Source organism: Dipodomys merriami, unplaced genomic scaffold (assembly GCF_024711535.1).
Source record: "Dipodomys merriami isolate MVZ:Mamm:240054 unplaced genomic scaffold, mDipMer1.0.p SCAF_14, whole genome shotgun sequence".
Lineage (NCBI taxonomy): Eukaryota > Metazoa > Chordata > Mammalia > Rodentia > Heteromyidae > Dipodomys > Dipodomys merriami.
The window spans coordinates 23,678,843-23,695,806 of record NW_027202715.1 but is presented as its reverse complement, the minus strand read 5'-3'; the positions used below and the strand labels follow the sequence as shown (position 1 = coordinate 23,695,806).

General features: G+C 36.8%; 1 protein-coding gene across 1 annotated transcript in view; it reads right to left on the bottom strand.

Annotated features, from left to right (window-relative positions):
• Positions 1 to 16,964, bottom strand: part of Jmjd1c (jumonji domain containing 1C) — a 184,539-nt gene that overhangs the window by 166,281 nt on the left and 1,294 nt on the right. The gene's annotated exons all lie outside the window — the stretch shown is intronic.

The window sequence follows — 16,964 nt, the reverse complement described above, 5'->3', positions numbered from 1 at the left end:
TCCACAAGCTTTCCGTATAGCCAGGTTAGTAGTGACAAGAGTTAAAATTATTAAAAGAGCATCTATTCATAGCCATGAAAGTTCTTTAAATACAAGAGCTTCCAGATTGTATTAAAAGCAGTAAATGTAAGAAAGTAAAAGTGTAATATAAACTAAAAAATAATACTGACTCAAAAATCTCAGCATATTCTTCTTCAAGATGAAGGTTGATTTTAGAAAATGAAGTTTATGATCAAGAACACAACAGCTCTGAGGCACATTCTCAAATTAATGACATCTGGTTTCAAAAACACAAACCCAAAACAAAAGACCTCGTACTGAAACAGAATCTTCAATCCTTCCATTCTTGGGCACATTCTAAGAGCCACGTGATTAAATATAGTGAGATTTATATAAAGTGCTCCATAGCCATAAATATGTAATAAAGATAAATTGCTCTATATAAAGGAAAGCATTGTCTTCTAGCTCTATGTGTGCTTCACCACTAGTGATTATTTATTCAATTAAGAAGCGTATATAAAATAGTGGTTCAATTCCAAAGCCTTATGTTCTCAGAAGTTCAGTATTTGCAAGTCCTAGGTTTCACTCCAAAACTTCTTGACATAAAAGTTAGACCTCAAAAGACTTTCCAAACCTATACTCCAATATGCTGCATAGCATTCTGCTTCTCCAGAACAGTTTATTACCTAACATTAAGTGACCAAGACAAAGACTCAGAAGGCTGACAACCAACATAATTTTTAATAAAACTTACAAGCACCTAGGTAAAATTAGTCAATTCCTTTTCCAGAGTCATTGACAGACATGCTTTAAAATGTGTGTTCTAGAGGGTGGGAATGTGGCTTAGTGGTAGAGTGCTTGCCTAGCGTGCATGAAGCCCTGGACTCTCTTCTTCAGTACCACATAAACAGAAAAGGCTGGATATGGTGTTGTGGCTCAAGTGTTAGAACCTTGAGCAAAAAGCAGCTCAGGAACAGTGCCCAGGCCCTGAGTTCAAGCCCCAGGACTGGCCAAAAAAAAAAGACAAAAAAGTGTATTCTAAATATAGCGAACTAGAAATTAGCAGTCATATAATGTGAGATAATCAAAGAGCAGAAACCAAGGAAATCTAGATTACTTTTGCCACTAACTAGAAAATACTCTGAGCAAGCTATTTTACTCTGATATCATTCATAAAATGACTAACATGTTTATAGTTTCTGAAAGTTTGCTTGTAAAGCTGCCAGGTAATTCAACAAGTACAAATGTGTTAAGTGTTCTTTCTTGTAACATGGCAAATACAAGGCTCAAATGTTAGAAGATTGAAAAAAACAATTCTTTTTAGCCAGAATGACTTCAAAATTTCTTCTTAAGGTCTTACACATAATATACATACAACCATTAATATATACAAACTAATACTTACCAATTAAACAATGAATTTTCAAAAATAAACTTAATGAAAAATACCTGCAATCTCAGCATTTGAAAGGCAAGTAGAGAATAGAGAATAATCAAAAGCTCAAGGCCAGTCTAGACTTCAGGAGACACTATTAAAAAACAAAACCACCACCACCACCACCAAAAGCAAAAAAAGAAAATGACAGCAGACAGAAAGGTAGACCTATGTAAAGAAAAAAGGAATATCTCTGGAAATAGACATCATAAAAATTATCTCTAAAAACCTGTTCACAATGCACTGTAAGCTCATAATAAAAAGTAATTTTTAAAAGTATTTAGTATTAGCATATGAAGCCGGGCACTGGTGGCTCACGCCTGTAATCCTAGCTACTCAGGAGGTTGAGATCTGAGGATCATGGTTCAAAGCCAGCCCAGGCAGGAGAGACAGTGAGACTCCTATCTCCAATAAACCACCAGAAAACCGGAAGTGGCTCTGTAGCTCAAGTGGTAGAGCACTCGCCTTGAGCTGAAGAGCTGAGGGACAGCGCCCAAGCCCAGAGTTCAAGCCCCACGACCGACAAAAAAAAAAAAAAAAAGTATTAGCATATGGTCTCAGGCTGTGGCACACAAAAGGAAATTAAAGAAGAGGACTGGCGATGTAGCTCTGATAGAGGGCATGCCTAGGATTCCCAAAGGTCCTGGGCTTTGATCCCCAGTAGAACACAGACACACAGACACACAGACACACACAGACACACACACTCTGAAAAGGCATACATGAAAAGCCAATAGGGAAATAGGGAGCTAATTCTCAATTATCAAAGCAGTTAAGGAAAAGTCATTTCTACAATTCATTTACAAACTCACAACAAACACAACAGAAAAAATAGATTCCCACTGACACTGACAAACTGATTCTATAGTCACATAAAGTAAAAGAACTGGAGCAGTCAAGGCAATTTTGGAAAGAAAAGAAAATCTGAAGGCTACAACAAGTTTTATCAAGATTATTTACAAAGCTATAATATGGTATTCGCAAAAGGATACACAGAGGAAAACAAATACTTGAGAAACATCCACATTTTTATGGTTAATTGATTTTTTTGGGGGGGAGGGGAGGGTCCAGTCCTGGGGCCTGAAGTCTGGGCCTGGGCGCTGTCCCTCAGCTCTTCAGCTCAAGGCTAGCACTCTACCACTTGAGCCACAGCACCACTTCTGGCTTTTTTCTTTTTGCTTATGTGGTGCTGAGGAATAGAACCCAGGGCCTCATGCATGCAAGGCAAGCACTCTACCACTGAGCCACCTTCCCAGCCCTGGTTAATTGATTTTTAACAAAGGTACAACTGCAAATCAATGAAAAAAGCACAATCTGTTCAACAAATAGAGCTAAAACAATTAGTTATCTAAACGTTTCAAAAAATATGTCGCAGTCCAAATCATGTACCTTTATACAGAAATTAATTCAAACTGAATCATAGACATTAGTGTATAAGCTAAAGAAAGCACTACTAAGAATTGGATTATAGCCAGGTGCTGATGCTCAAACCTGTAATCCTGGATACTCAGGAAGCTGTGATCTGAGGATTATGGTTCAAAGCCAGCCCAGGCAAGTAAGTTTGTGAGACCCTTATCGCCAATTAATTACCTGAAAATCAGAAGTGGAGCTGTGACTCAAAGTGGTAGATTTACTAGCCTTCTGCAAAAAAAGCTAAGGGACAGTACCCAAGCCCTGTGTTCAAACCCCATGACTGACAAAAAAAAAAAAAAAAAAAAATTGATTCAAAACATGTTCATTAATTATAAATACAACATAATTAAAACTAAAAACATCCAGTAAAAATTAGTATCTAGAACATGTAAAGAATTTTCCCTGAGTTCAAGGCCCAGAACTAGCAAAAAAAAATTTTTTGAAGTAGACAAAATATTTGAATATATGCTTACAATATCTGCATAATGTAAAAGCATAAGCATAAGAAAAGTACTTAATGTGATTGGCTATAAGGGACATACAAATTAAAACCAATGAGGTATTTCTGCAAACTTGGAATGGCTAAAACTTAAAACAAAGAAAGCATTGGCAATGTCAAGTATTAATGAGGAGCAATCAGAATTTTCATATAGTTACATCCCCAGCCCAAATTTGGCAGTTTTTAATAAAGTAAAACCTGTACTTTTCATTTGATTGAACAATTCCAATTTCACATATTTACCCAAGTAAAATTAGAACCCATAATCACACAAAAACCTATACTCAAATATGTAATACAACTCTGTTTATAGTTGCCAAAAGCTAGAGAAAACAAAAAATGTCCTTCAGTTAAAAATAAAAATATTATGGAATGCTACTCAACGATAACGAAGAACTGACTATTGAATATGGATAAGCATAGCAGTTCAAACCCATAAGGCCACCTTGAGGTTTAATGACTCACCAGAAGGACATATAAAACTCAAGAGCATTATATTCACACTCAAGTCACAGTTTATTACAGCAAAACGATACAAATTAAAATCAGCAAAGGCAGTCGGCACAAGCTTCTAGTTGACCTCTTCCAGTGAAATTAGGCAGAATGCTTATTTCTTCAGCAACAAGTGACAACAAACAAGGAGTATTGGCATCCCAAATGAAGCTTAGACTATTTGGAATTCTGAACACAGATAGGGTATGGGTATGGCTTACCATCATCTTTAGCCCCTACAAAGGTCAAGGGATAATTACATGGTTCAACACCCCCAACATGAATATAACATTGACAAAACAGAGTCCATGGTCCAAGCAAACAAACATTAATCAAGCAAGATAATCTAAGGGCTTACAGGTTACCTCCCAAAGTTGGGCAAGTTTAAAAAGTTCTTCTGTACCAGGAATAGGGCACACATCTATAACTCCAACACTCAGAAGGCTGAGGCAGGAGGATGGTGAATTCTGTAACGGCCTGGGTTACCTGATGAGTTCAGAGAAGCTTGGACTACATCCTGACATTCAGTTTATCTGTTAATTCAGAAGATAGATACATGATGTCATTCACATCAAGTCTATCACAAAGTAAAAAAATACCATACTTGTTTTTAAAGTTATACTGTAGAGATTTATTATGGTGGGTGTACAATATGATAACATTGTTCTAGGGCCAATATAAAGGATTCTATTCATTTAGGAAATAGTTCTATTAAATCAAGAAGCAACCTAGCTACTTCGGAAGCTAAGATCTGAAGATCAAGGTTCAAAGCCAGCAGTGGCAGAAAAGTCCCCATGAAACTCTTATCTACAATGAACCATTCAAAAACCAGAAGTGGAGCTGGTGGCACTAGCCTTGTACCAAAAAGCTTAGGGGCAGTGCCCAGGATCTGAGTTCAAGCCCCACAACCAACAAAATTAAAAAAAAAAAAAAAAAAAAAAAGATTTTAAATTAAGAAGCAATTGTGCGTTTTTCATAGCAATCTCAGACCCTAAGTGGGCCCCCTGAATACATTCAATGGGGGCAGTAATGAACCTTCAAAAATAACCAAAACAACAAAAGGTGAGAATGTAACAGGATCACCTCCAGATGTAAAACCACTTCAGATAGTGAGCACTATGGCTCTTTGCTCTATTACCAGTAACACCATTCAGTGAAAAATGGATGTATAGTAAACAAAAGCTCAGATCTCAGCTATGAGTATATGAACTTATTTTTGTGATTGAACAATAAATAGTCTGTACCTTACTTTTATTCTACACCACAGAATGGGAGGTATTAAGTAGCTTTATTGTCTAGCAAATAATTTATTGTCTAGCAAATAATTTATACTTACATGTTAGAAAAAATGTTTAATATAACCACATTGTAGAATCATCAGATTTAAGATTCACATGTCTATATATTTTACAATGCCATCCTATACATAACACAGAATTATTCCACATAGTACCATATGCCAACTCCTCAAATGTTGCAGGTACAACTTTTATCTATTGAGAAATAAATTGTTTTCCTTAGAAATCAGACTATGGAGGATTATATAAATAAAGCTGAGGCACAATTTGCTTTGCATAGGTAATTAGAGGTAGTTTAGCACAACAATACTCCTATTATTACATTATATTGACTGTTAACCAATAATGTTTAAATATTTTCTAATTAATTACATCTCTCTAGATTAGTATATAGTAAATAAATTGGAAGGTATATAATTTAGCATAATTTGCATATATAATAGCATTTATTAAATAAATGTACCATACAAGAAGGCAGAGAAGCCATTGGAAGAGATTTTCATTGGCCAATATAAGAATCAATAAGGAAGCTGGGCGCTAATTGGCTCACACCTGTAATCCTAGCTACTCAGGAGGCTGAGATCTGAGGATCATGGTTCAAAGCCAGCCTAGGCAGGAAAGTCCATGGGACTCTTATCTCTAATAAACCACCCAGAAAACTGGAAGTAGTGCTGTAGCTCAAGTGGTAGAGCACTAGCCTTGAGCTGAAGAACTGAGGGACAGCGAGCACCCAGGCCCAGAGTTCAAGTCCCACGACCAACAAGAACAACAACAAAAGACTCAATAAGGAATAATGCACTGAAATATTGAATATATTTGAACCTATAGTTCAAAATACTAAAACTTGGTTTTCTCATTTTAAATGAGAATAATAGATTTTATATGAAGAAGCTAGGTAAGTAAATGTATATTATATAGTATAACAGGATTAGTATCAACAACAAAAAGCATTCAATTAATGCTAAGAAAGGTCAGTAACAACTCATTTTGTATTTTTATGTGTGTGTATGCAGGTACTCAGGACCTGGTGCTGTCCTTGAGCTTTTGCACTCAAGGCTAGTGTATGTACTATCACTTGAACCATACTCCACATCTAGCTTTTTTAAAGATGGTTAATTGGAGATAAAATAGTCTCACAGACTTTCCTGCCTGGGCTGGCCTCTAACTTTAATCTTCAGGTCTCAACCTCCTAAGTTGAGCCACTGGTGTCTGGCTCATTTGTTTATTTTCTTAAGCCAATTAAATGTTTACAATTTTTTAATAAAACTCCTGATTAGTGTATATGGTTTATGTAATGTAATCATTTTGTAATGTCTCACTATTTCTACTCACCATAACTACCTTCATACAGTCATACTCAAAACTATAAATACTAATGTAAAGAACTTTAAGTCATCAATGAATTCCTTCCTTTTTTTTTTTTTTTTTTTTGCCAGTCCTGGGGCTTGAACTCAGGGCCTGAGCCTCAATGTGTTCAAGGCTAGCATTCTACCATTTGAGCCACAATGCCACTTCCAGCTTTTTCTTTATATGGTACTGAGGAATCAAACCCAGTGCTTCATGCATGCTAGGCAAACATAGTACCAGTAAGCCACATTCCCAGCCCTTCCTTCTTAATCTTTAGGAAGACAACAGAGTAATTATGGAAGCAATTCATTCGAATTATCTGATGAAATAACAATTTCAATAACAATGTAAAGAGAAAATATTTCTTTCAGTTGCAGGTAAAAATAAGAAAAGCTTAAAATAATGCTATCACTTTTACAAAGTATTTTTTATAAAATATTCATATCTAGACAGCAAAGGAGTTTCACCTTTGGCACTACTGACATTTCAGGACAGATAAGTCTTCGCTGTATTAGGGATTGCTCTCTACATTTTAGGAAATTCAACAGCATCCCTACATCAGCCCACTAGATTTCAGAAGCATCTGGTTCTAATAAAGGCAGATAAAACTATCACCATGTTTCAATCACACACACACACACACACACACACACACACACACACACACACACACACACACATTTGTTTGTAAACTTAATAAGGATAGACTACCTTCCCACAATGTACTTTCATATCCTTGATTATTCCTGCAAGTAAGATTGCAGCTGGCATCTATTAATAGTATATGATTCTCTGCTAAACCAAAGGATGTAATTCTGCATTGTTTTAAAAGTATTTGTATTTAAAGATTCAAATATTAAATCATATCTTCTTTTTAAAGTAGACACACGATACTACCAATAATGAATGTAGTACTACAACAAGGACATATTAAGCCAGGTGCCGGTGATTCAGGCCTACAATCCTAGCTACTAAAGAAGCTTGAGATCTGAGAATTGAGGTTCAAAGCCAGCCCTGAGAGGAAAGTCTGTGAAATCGTTATCTCCAATAAACTACTCAGAAAAAGCAGGAAGTGGATCTGTGACTCAAGTGGTAGAGCACTAGCATTGAGCAGAAAGAGGCTCAGGGACAGAGCCCAGGCCCTGATTTCAAGCTCTAGAACTGGCAAAAATAAAAATAAAAAAGGACATATTAATAATTAACAAGTGAGATCTTTTAGGCCTGTGATAAACACTTAACATGTATGATATCATTTGGTCCTAACAATGATCTTAATCTGTGTGTGTGCCAATACTGGAGCTTGAACTGAGAACCTTGCACTCTGAGCTTTTTCAATCAGGGTTGGTACTCTTAGCACTTGCACAACTCTACTTCTTTTTGCTCGCTAACTGAATTAAGAGTCTTGTACAGGGGCTGGGAAGGTGGCTCAGTGGTAGAGTGCTTGCCTTGCATGCATGTGGCCCTAGGTTCGATTCCTCAGCACCACTTTAAGTAGGAAAAGCCAGAAGTGGCGCTGTGGCTCAAGTGGTAGGTAGAGTGCTAGCCTTGAGCTGAAGAGCTGAGGGACAGAGCACAGGGACAGAGTTCAGACCCACAACTGGCAAAAATAAAAAAAAATAAAAAAAATAAATTGTCTCGTACAGGGCCAGCTTCAAACCCAAATCCTCAGATCTCAGCTTCTTGAGTAGCTAGGATTACAGACATGAGCCCCCAGTGCCCAGACTTATTAATCTTATCACCATTCTTTCAAGGGAGTAAACTAAGACTAACAAACAATAACAATATGGTTAATATGGGTAGGTTATGAACATGATTACACAGTGTTAATGAGAGACAAGTAGACTGTAAAGCTACAAAGCCAGTTCAACAGACTTAATTTCCCAAGGATCTAATATCCTAAGAACTATCATTTCAAAAACCCAATGAATGTTCTCTTATCTTTTGAGATCACACTACTTTCCTCATCAAGTAATTTTTGAATATGCAACTTTCAGTGGATCTTTTCCTAAAAACAGTATAGTGTGTAATCCCTCTCTCCTCATAGTAGGAATATAAACAAGACCTTTACAATTTGGTATTAAGTAATGACAAATCCAAATGTGAATATTAAATTAATAGATGGCAGTACACAGGAGAGATAAGCAATCTAGGTTTAGAGTCAGAGAAGTGATCCAGTAATAAGTTAGGTTTAAGAAAGGCTGAAGAAAGAATGCAAGCCAATCAGGTGGCCACAGAAGGGAGAAAAAGAAGGTAAATAGTTCTAGGCAAATGTAAATAGCAATTTTGATAAAGCAAGTCATATTTGAGGAAGTGAGACAAATTCAGTGCAGCATTACTGAAGCTTGGGACAATTAACTGGACCGTAGAGAAAGGAACATTTGAGGATAAAGAGAATAAGGATAGAAAGACAACATACTTAAAGCTACAGAGGTCATGTTGGCAGGGATAAAAAAAAAAAAAAAACTAGTAAAAAGTAACTCAGAAAGTTTGAAGTTTTAGGCTAATGGCAAATGGAGGCATTAGAAGACTACAAAAAAAAAGCAAAGAAATCAGACTTACATTAGAATGCTAGACCTGTCTGTAAAATGGAATGTGGATAAAGAAGACTAAGAGATGGTTAAAATAAATTACATTAATCTCTTTTAATTTTATCCTCTTTAATGGCAGCTAAAATGTGTCTCCCATCTAAAAACAACAAATTCATACTCTTCCTTACCTGAATATGGTCCTGTAATTATTCTACTTCTTAACTTAGTCACATTTCTTAAAAGACCATTTCCAAACAATTCTGCATGACTTCTTCCTTTTCTTGTCATGACACTATAGACAATGCACTATAATAAACACATTACATGATTTTTATTGTGATAGCCATGATTGATAAAGAAAATGAAGCTTAAAGGTTAACTTGCTAAAGGTCAGAAAATATCTACTGGGGCCATAATTCAAATTCAGGTAAGTTCATAGCTGATATAACAAAGCCTAGTGAGGACAAATGAAATAACTTCTATCTTCTTTTCTCTCTGAAGACAAGGTCATCTGCTAAGAATACAAGGCAATGACATGGGAAATTTGAGAATAAAACTGGAAATAATATCAGAAAAACAGAAAGCTGAGAAGAGGTAATTGTTAGGTAAAATTAAGGACCTATTAAAACAAAAAAAATAGGAATTTATAATGACAACTGTGATTTTTTTTTCCAATCAGGAACACAGATGAAAGGGCAAAAAGGCAAGCAGTTAGACTAGCAGTTCTGAATAGGGTAGGAAACTTTGTCCCATTAGAACATTTATTTAACATCTAGAGACAGTTTTGGTTGCCAAAAATGGCAACAGTGGATAGATGTTGGAATGCTGTTCACTGTCCTATGAAGTCAAGAACAGCTCCCTCAACAAAGAAGATTCTGGTTTGACAGGCATATGCCTGTAATCCTATCTACTCAGGAGATGGAGGCAGAAAGATCTCAAGTTCAGGATAAGCAAAGTTACCAAGACACTTATCTTTTTTTTTTTTTTTGGGGGGGGGGATGACTGGTCGTGGGGCCTGAACTCTGGGCCTGGGCGCTGTCCCTCAGCTCTTCAGCTCAAGGCTAGCGCTCTACCACTTGAGCCATAGCACCACTTCTGGCTTTTTTTCTTTTTGCTTATGTGGTGCTGAGGAATCAAACCCAGGGCCTCATGCATGCAAGGCAAGTGCTCTACCACTGAGCCACCTTCCCAGCCCCTCAAGACACTATCTTAAAAACATAATATTGCCAGGTACTGGTGGCTCATAACTGTAATCCTAGCTACTCAGAAGGCTGAGATCTGAGGATCACAGTTCAAAACCAGCCCAGGCAGAAATGTCCATGAGACTCTTATCTCCAATTAACCACCAGAAAACTAGAAGTGGTGTAATGGCTCAAGTGGTAGACTGGCAAGGCTTGAGCTGAAGAGCTGAGGGACAGAGCCCAGGCCCAGAGTTCAGGCCCCACGACCAACAAAAAAAAAAAAAATAGTAAAAATAGTTAATATTTAATGGGTACTTCTCACACACTATGAACTGTAACACAAGTCATTTACAGAAAATATATGTAATTTGAAAAACAACTCTATTTGGCAAATATTATACTAGTTTACGAAACTTGGGACTATGATTTGTTTCTCTGGCTGGCTTTGAACCTCATTTCTCAGATCTCAGCCTCCTGAGTAGTTAAAATTATAGGTGTGAGCCATCAACACCTAGCTTATAATTTTATTTTTAATGAAGAGTCTGCAACATTAACTCTTAAATTTGTTCCTCTTCTTGCACAACTGTCATTATCATAAAGCTATCAGCTTGGCTTGAATTTAGAATAAACAGAAAAGAAGAAAAGCTTTCTTTCTTTCTTCAACTCCTACAAAAGTGTATATGAATGTACTTTCCAAACTTACCTTTTTTTTTAATTCAAGCTTTTTTTTTTTTTTAACTCAGGGTCTCAAGCTGGCTTGGCTTTCTTGCTTACAACTAGCTTTTTCAGAGCCACACCTCCAGCCCAGCATCTTGCTGGTTAACCAGGGATGGAGTCATGCAAATTCTTTTGCCTTGCTTGCTTCAAACCTTTATGTCTATCTGGAAGATCCTGAGTAGTTAGGATTATGGACATGAGGTATAGGCACATGACTTTCTCTTCCTTTTTTTCTGAAACAGAGTCTTGCTATATAGCCCAAGCAGGCCTCAAACTCCCCATCCTCTAGCCTAATCTTCCTCAATGGTACAATTTATGGAATGAGTATGTTACTATAACAGGTGCCTCAAGTTTGTCTTTACTATTTCCTCTTCAATATATTATATATATATATATATATTCATACTGATTATGTATAATATAGATCCCCTCATTTATATATATAGATATATATTGGACATTACCACCCCTTTCCTTGCTCTCTACCAGTTCTTTATAATTTTTAAATCTTTAATATAGATTAGCATTTTCTTTCCATTATTGATTTTTATCAAACTGTCAAATTTATATACATATATATATACATATATATGGAAATTTGCTTTAGAGTAAAAATTTTAATGTATATGTTTAGTGTTAGTATTATCCCCACTTTTGGTCCTCAGCTCCACCTAGACCTGAGCTCCTCCCTGCCCTAGAGTTTCCTACAGCTGGCCACTCCTTCTCTCTGCCCAGACCTCCACCCTCACTTCCTCCCCCAGACCTGCCTGCCACTTGGATAGGGGCAGATGCCATGTGCTCCCTCTCCAGGGATGACACAGGCCCCTCTAATAATCCTTATAATAATCTCTCCAGTGCCTGCCTGCCTGCCTCTGGCATGATCCCCTGGGCTAGTCCATCAAGGATTCCTACATTTAGTATTGTTTTATTTCACACTATCAAGATAGAATCTTTCATAGTTGGTCACATACCAGATCAGAACCACAATCATTCTCAAGAGAAAAAAAGTTTAAGCTCTTTACTCTTTACAGACAAATAAGGCAACTCTGAGAGCTTTCTAAGGAGTTAAATCAAATAGCTGTCATAACACTTCTAGGAAAGTCCCAAGAGGAAGTTTTCTTGCCAACTTCAGAAAGAGCTATTTATCATCCCAAAAAGAGAATTCATTCTAAACTGGGAAAGAATGAGCTGAAATTCCCTGTGCTTACAGAGATATTACCTATAGAGTAAGTATTACTTTTTTTTTTTGAAAGGCAAGCTAGGTCTCCAAATAAAGTAGTTTCTGATATGAAAAGTTTGACAAAAAATCATTAATGGAAAGAAAATGCTGATCTAATTAAAGCTTTAAAAATCATAAAGAACTGGGAGAGAGCAAAGAAAGGAGTGGTAATGTCCAAAAAGAAATGTACTCATTACCTAACTTAGGTAACTAAGTGGTCCAGGAAGATCTCTCATGAGACTCTTATCTCCAATAACAGGCAAAAAGCTAGAAGTAGAACTCAAATGTAGAGCACTAGCCGTGGGCAAAAAGGCTCAGAGATAGCACCCAGGCCCTGAGTTTCAAGCCGCAGGTCCAGCACAAAAATAGAATGAGAGGGGCTGGGAAGGTGGCTCAGTGGTAGAGTGCTTGCCTTGAACGCTCAAGGCCCTGGGTTCGATTCCTCAGCACCACATAAGAAAAAAAGCCGGAAGTGGCGCTGTGGCTCAAGTGGTAGAGTGCTAGCCTTGAGCTGAAGAGCTGAGGGACAGTGCCCAGGCCCAGAGTTCAGGCTCCACAGCCGGACCCAAAAAAAAAAATAGAATGAGATCAAGATCTTATGAATCATTTGCTTCATGTTAATGCAGCTTAAACTTGCATTAGCTTGCCAAAAAATGACAAAGTACCAGGATATTCTGGAAGAGCCATTGCATCACTTCACCAAGAGCTATTATGCTTATTTACCGGATTTCTATTATCAAAAGAATTAAAAATACTACTGTTACTGGGGTTTGTTTTCTTCATTGAAAATGGAAGAATATGTTTTATTTCAGATAAAGGTTAGTGGAAGAGTACATGATTTTTTTTATCCTGTTCATTCACAGAACCCCTGTGATGCCTGATTAAGTGAATTAACAATATTATCTACCTTAATTAAGATTATGCAATGCAAGATATGTTGTGTAAGACATATCCGACTGTCAAACTGTACTAGGATGAATGCTGGGAGCCCTAAAAGTAGTGAAGGCTTGGACTCCAGTTGCTGGCACTAATAGGAGGTGGTGAACCCTGAGGAGATAGAAGTAGGGCCTAATTAGAAAAAGTAGGTCATTGTGATACATGCCTATGTAGGATACGTATACTGAGACACTAGTCCTTCCTCCTTTTTCTGCTTCTCAGCTACAAGATCCCTGTCATGATGTTTTGCCTCACTTCACAACCAAAAATAATGGAGCTAAATGACCATGAATTAAAATCTCTTGAAACTGTGAGCAAAAATAAAACTTTCTTTCTTTGAGGTGATTCTTTCAGATACAGTGTCATAGTATCTGATGGAAAGCTAACACAGGTAACTGCTATTAATAATGTCCACAAAGCCAGGCACTTGGTGGCTCAGGCCAATAATCCTAGCTACTCAAGAGACTGAGATCTGAACATTGCCCACACAAGTAGTAAAGTCTGTGAACTAAAGCCTCTAATTAACCACTAAAAAGCAGGAAGTGAAGGTGTGGCTCAAATGGTAGAATGCCAGACTTGAATGAAAAAGCTAACCGACAGAGCAAGACCCAGTTTGTTCCTTCTCCTTCTCCCTCTCTCCTTTCTTCCCCCTCTCTCCCTCTCTTCCTCACTCTCTCTCTCTCTCTCTCTTTCTCTCTCTCTCTCTCACACACACCAAATCCACAATTTGTCATCACTTTTTATATTTTTGGTCAGATGTCATGAAGATAATTTCCATTGTAAACATAATACCATAGGCAGACAAGATAAGGAAGCGGTAACAAATGGAAAAAGAATGTTTCTTCTTTTACGTCAGTCTTATCCCCATCCTAGTACTACTTTCTAAGTTACTATTAAAGATAGATTGGTTTAGTAATTCTAGCCTTTTTCCAAATAAAAATGTTTTCATGCCATTGAATTCTCTCCCATTAGCAATGAGAACGTGACCTAGTATTCATTCTCATTAACATACTCATTAATTATTACATGATTAGATACTATCTCAGTACTCTAATTCTGCTATCCTAGGTATACCTCTCACTTTGTTGATTTGCTAATAAATGAACTCTGTTAACATGCAGCAGCAAATGAACATTCCACATCTCATAGAACAACTAAGTGAAAAGGTGGAAGAAAGCAATTCTTTTAAATGAATCTCATTACCCTTAAGTCTTAAGGCATTTTACATTTGATCTACCACTATTATACCCATTTAACAGCAAGCATACTATGACTTGTCAAACATCACATTACTGGGAGCATGAATGGTGTCCTGAGGAAATGGTCTCTACCCTAATACTGCTTCTCATCATGATTAAATTCAATACACAGGGAAAAAATATCTTTGCAGGTTTGCAGAACAAAAAGAAGGCACACAGCAGTACAATGTACCAGTACAATGCAAGAATACTGGGGACAATATATGATAACAAAACAATTATGTTCGAACTTTTTAAAAATAATTTCTAAATGAAAAGATCACAAGCAATCCAAAAGATTCTTAGCAGAAGGTACTGTATTTCCTTTTCTCCCATTGTCCCTAGAGCCTTTCCTTACACAGTAGAGCACTTACCTAATGGCCAACCATTAGCAGATCAACTGTCTGAGGCAGTCCAGTAACAAACTACACCCAACATTAAAAGGTAGGCCCTTGTCATATGGGTCCTCTTCAGACCAAGTTACTTTTACTTCAGTCTAATAATTTCTCACCCTTATTAGATTCAACCTCTTCCTTAAAGTTCTTTTCCCAATTTCTGCTTTACTACCTTGAAATAAAATGAATAACAATCTTCCTATAGACAATTTCAAATCCATCTATCCTAACAAAATATAAACGAAAAAGAAAAGTGATTACAATAAGCATGGATATATAAATGCCTGGACAAAACAATTAGTAGCCATGTAACATGATTACTCTAAATGCAAAACTGGTTTTTGAGACAATTTTGCAAAACTGTTAACAATTATTGATCAAACAGTAAACAAGACAAAGCCTCCTTGAACTGACACCACAGTTGTAAAATCAGGAAAATCAGTACTTCAAATGTAAAGTGGGTTTAGGCTCAGATAATTACAAGAATTACATGGCAGGCAAGTTATTCCTAAATCATGAAGGATATGGGAAAATTCTTTTTCTAGGTCTGTCTCACATAAAGTTTTAAAAAAAAAAAAAGGAGCATTCCTGGCTTAATTCATTACAACAATCCAAAAAATGCTTCCTAATATCTCGGTAGAGGCAATCTCCACTGGAAGCCAGTGCCTTAAGACCTAATTCAGCTATCTATTTATCACAGAATGTAAAGAATCTCAGCAAATGTGGATTAGAGTCTTGTCTGTTACAAATGAGAATGTGTTCACTGGCCAGTGGGTGAACTTCTCAGAACCTCAGTTTCTATAATATTAAAGAGAAAAAACACACCTGGCTTTCTGAAATGCCTGAATGACTCAACATTTGGTAGGTGATTTCCAATCCATGGCCTACTGAGATAAGAAGGGGACTGCTTCAGGTAAACAGAAGAAAACCAGCAAAAGGAATCATAAATTGAAAAAGGCCAGGAGCTGTAAGATATACAACATATAAAATGAAGCTAAAGGGCTCAAGAAATGCCTGAAAACATTGATACTATTTACAACTCACCAAAATGATACTCATGACACCCCCTCAAAGTAAGAAAGCAAGACCAGATATACATTTCTAAGAGATCTCTCTCACTGAGGTCTGAAATATACATGACTGAAATATTTGTTTGATACTTAATATTTTTACTGGGTCTTTATCCTATCATGGGCAAGATACCTGGACATATGCATGGTATTGAACATTTTGTTATGCATCTAGTAGATTAGCCAGTAAATGTAAGGAAAATAAAAGGAAAGTGAAGCAGTAAACCATGAGGGCACTGAGAAAAATCAAGGACATTTTGACTGCCACGGAGGCATTCAAAATGCAGGGATGACTGCAGTAAAAATTAAGGATGTAAAGACAATTTGAAAGACATTGAAATGCACTTAAGGTATATACTAGACAAGAAAATTCCCCTAGAAAACTGATGTTATGTGAAACACATGAGCTGCAACTAAATGCTGAATACAGCCTAAACTAAGACTTAGACAAATGTCAGTATTATGACTTGTAAAATAAAATGTATCAATATGAATAAGCAAAAAGAGCTGAAGCAGTTTGTAATTTCCTCATTTCTTGTTGGGGGAAGAGGGTGGGGGGTGGGGGGGTGAAACGAAACCCAGAGCAAAACACATGGTGAGCAAGTGCTATACTAATAAGCTAAACCACCCTCAACCCTGATCTCTTTTCTTTCATAATCAAGATATTACTTAATTGGTTGACCCTGGGAACTAAAAACTGAAGATCATCTTTACCTAACACTTGGTTTTATTCCAAGCAAGTCAGACTGCTTCTTAAAACATATTATTTAGCAGTGCCTCCTATCACTCCTGAAAGCAAGAAGTAGGGTACAGTATTATTAGCCTCTTTTTATTATGAGGAAACTGAGGAACAAAAAATAAATGAAGTAAGTGTGTCACGAACCAAGGGATCACATTTTTCTACTGCTTTCATGAAAGGCTCCAGGCCCATGTTTCTTCTTTTCTTCTTCCTACTATTTGAATAGTAGGGAAATCTACAAAAGTGGTTTAACTGAAAGCAAAAAGTAAATAAATAAGACGAACGGTAACTTTAAGGTCGTGTTCCCAATCTGGTACTGACAACGACGACGACGACCTAACAGAAGTTTCCATATTCTCCTTTTAAATGGTACTTGCAATAACTGGAAGGCGTAAGTAGTAAATCTAACCTTGTAATCAAGAATCCTAGGTCCAGCTTTTGCTTTTGCTCTTGCTCC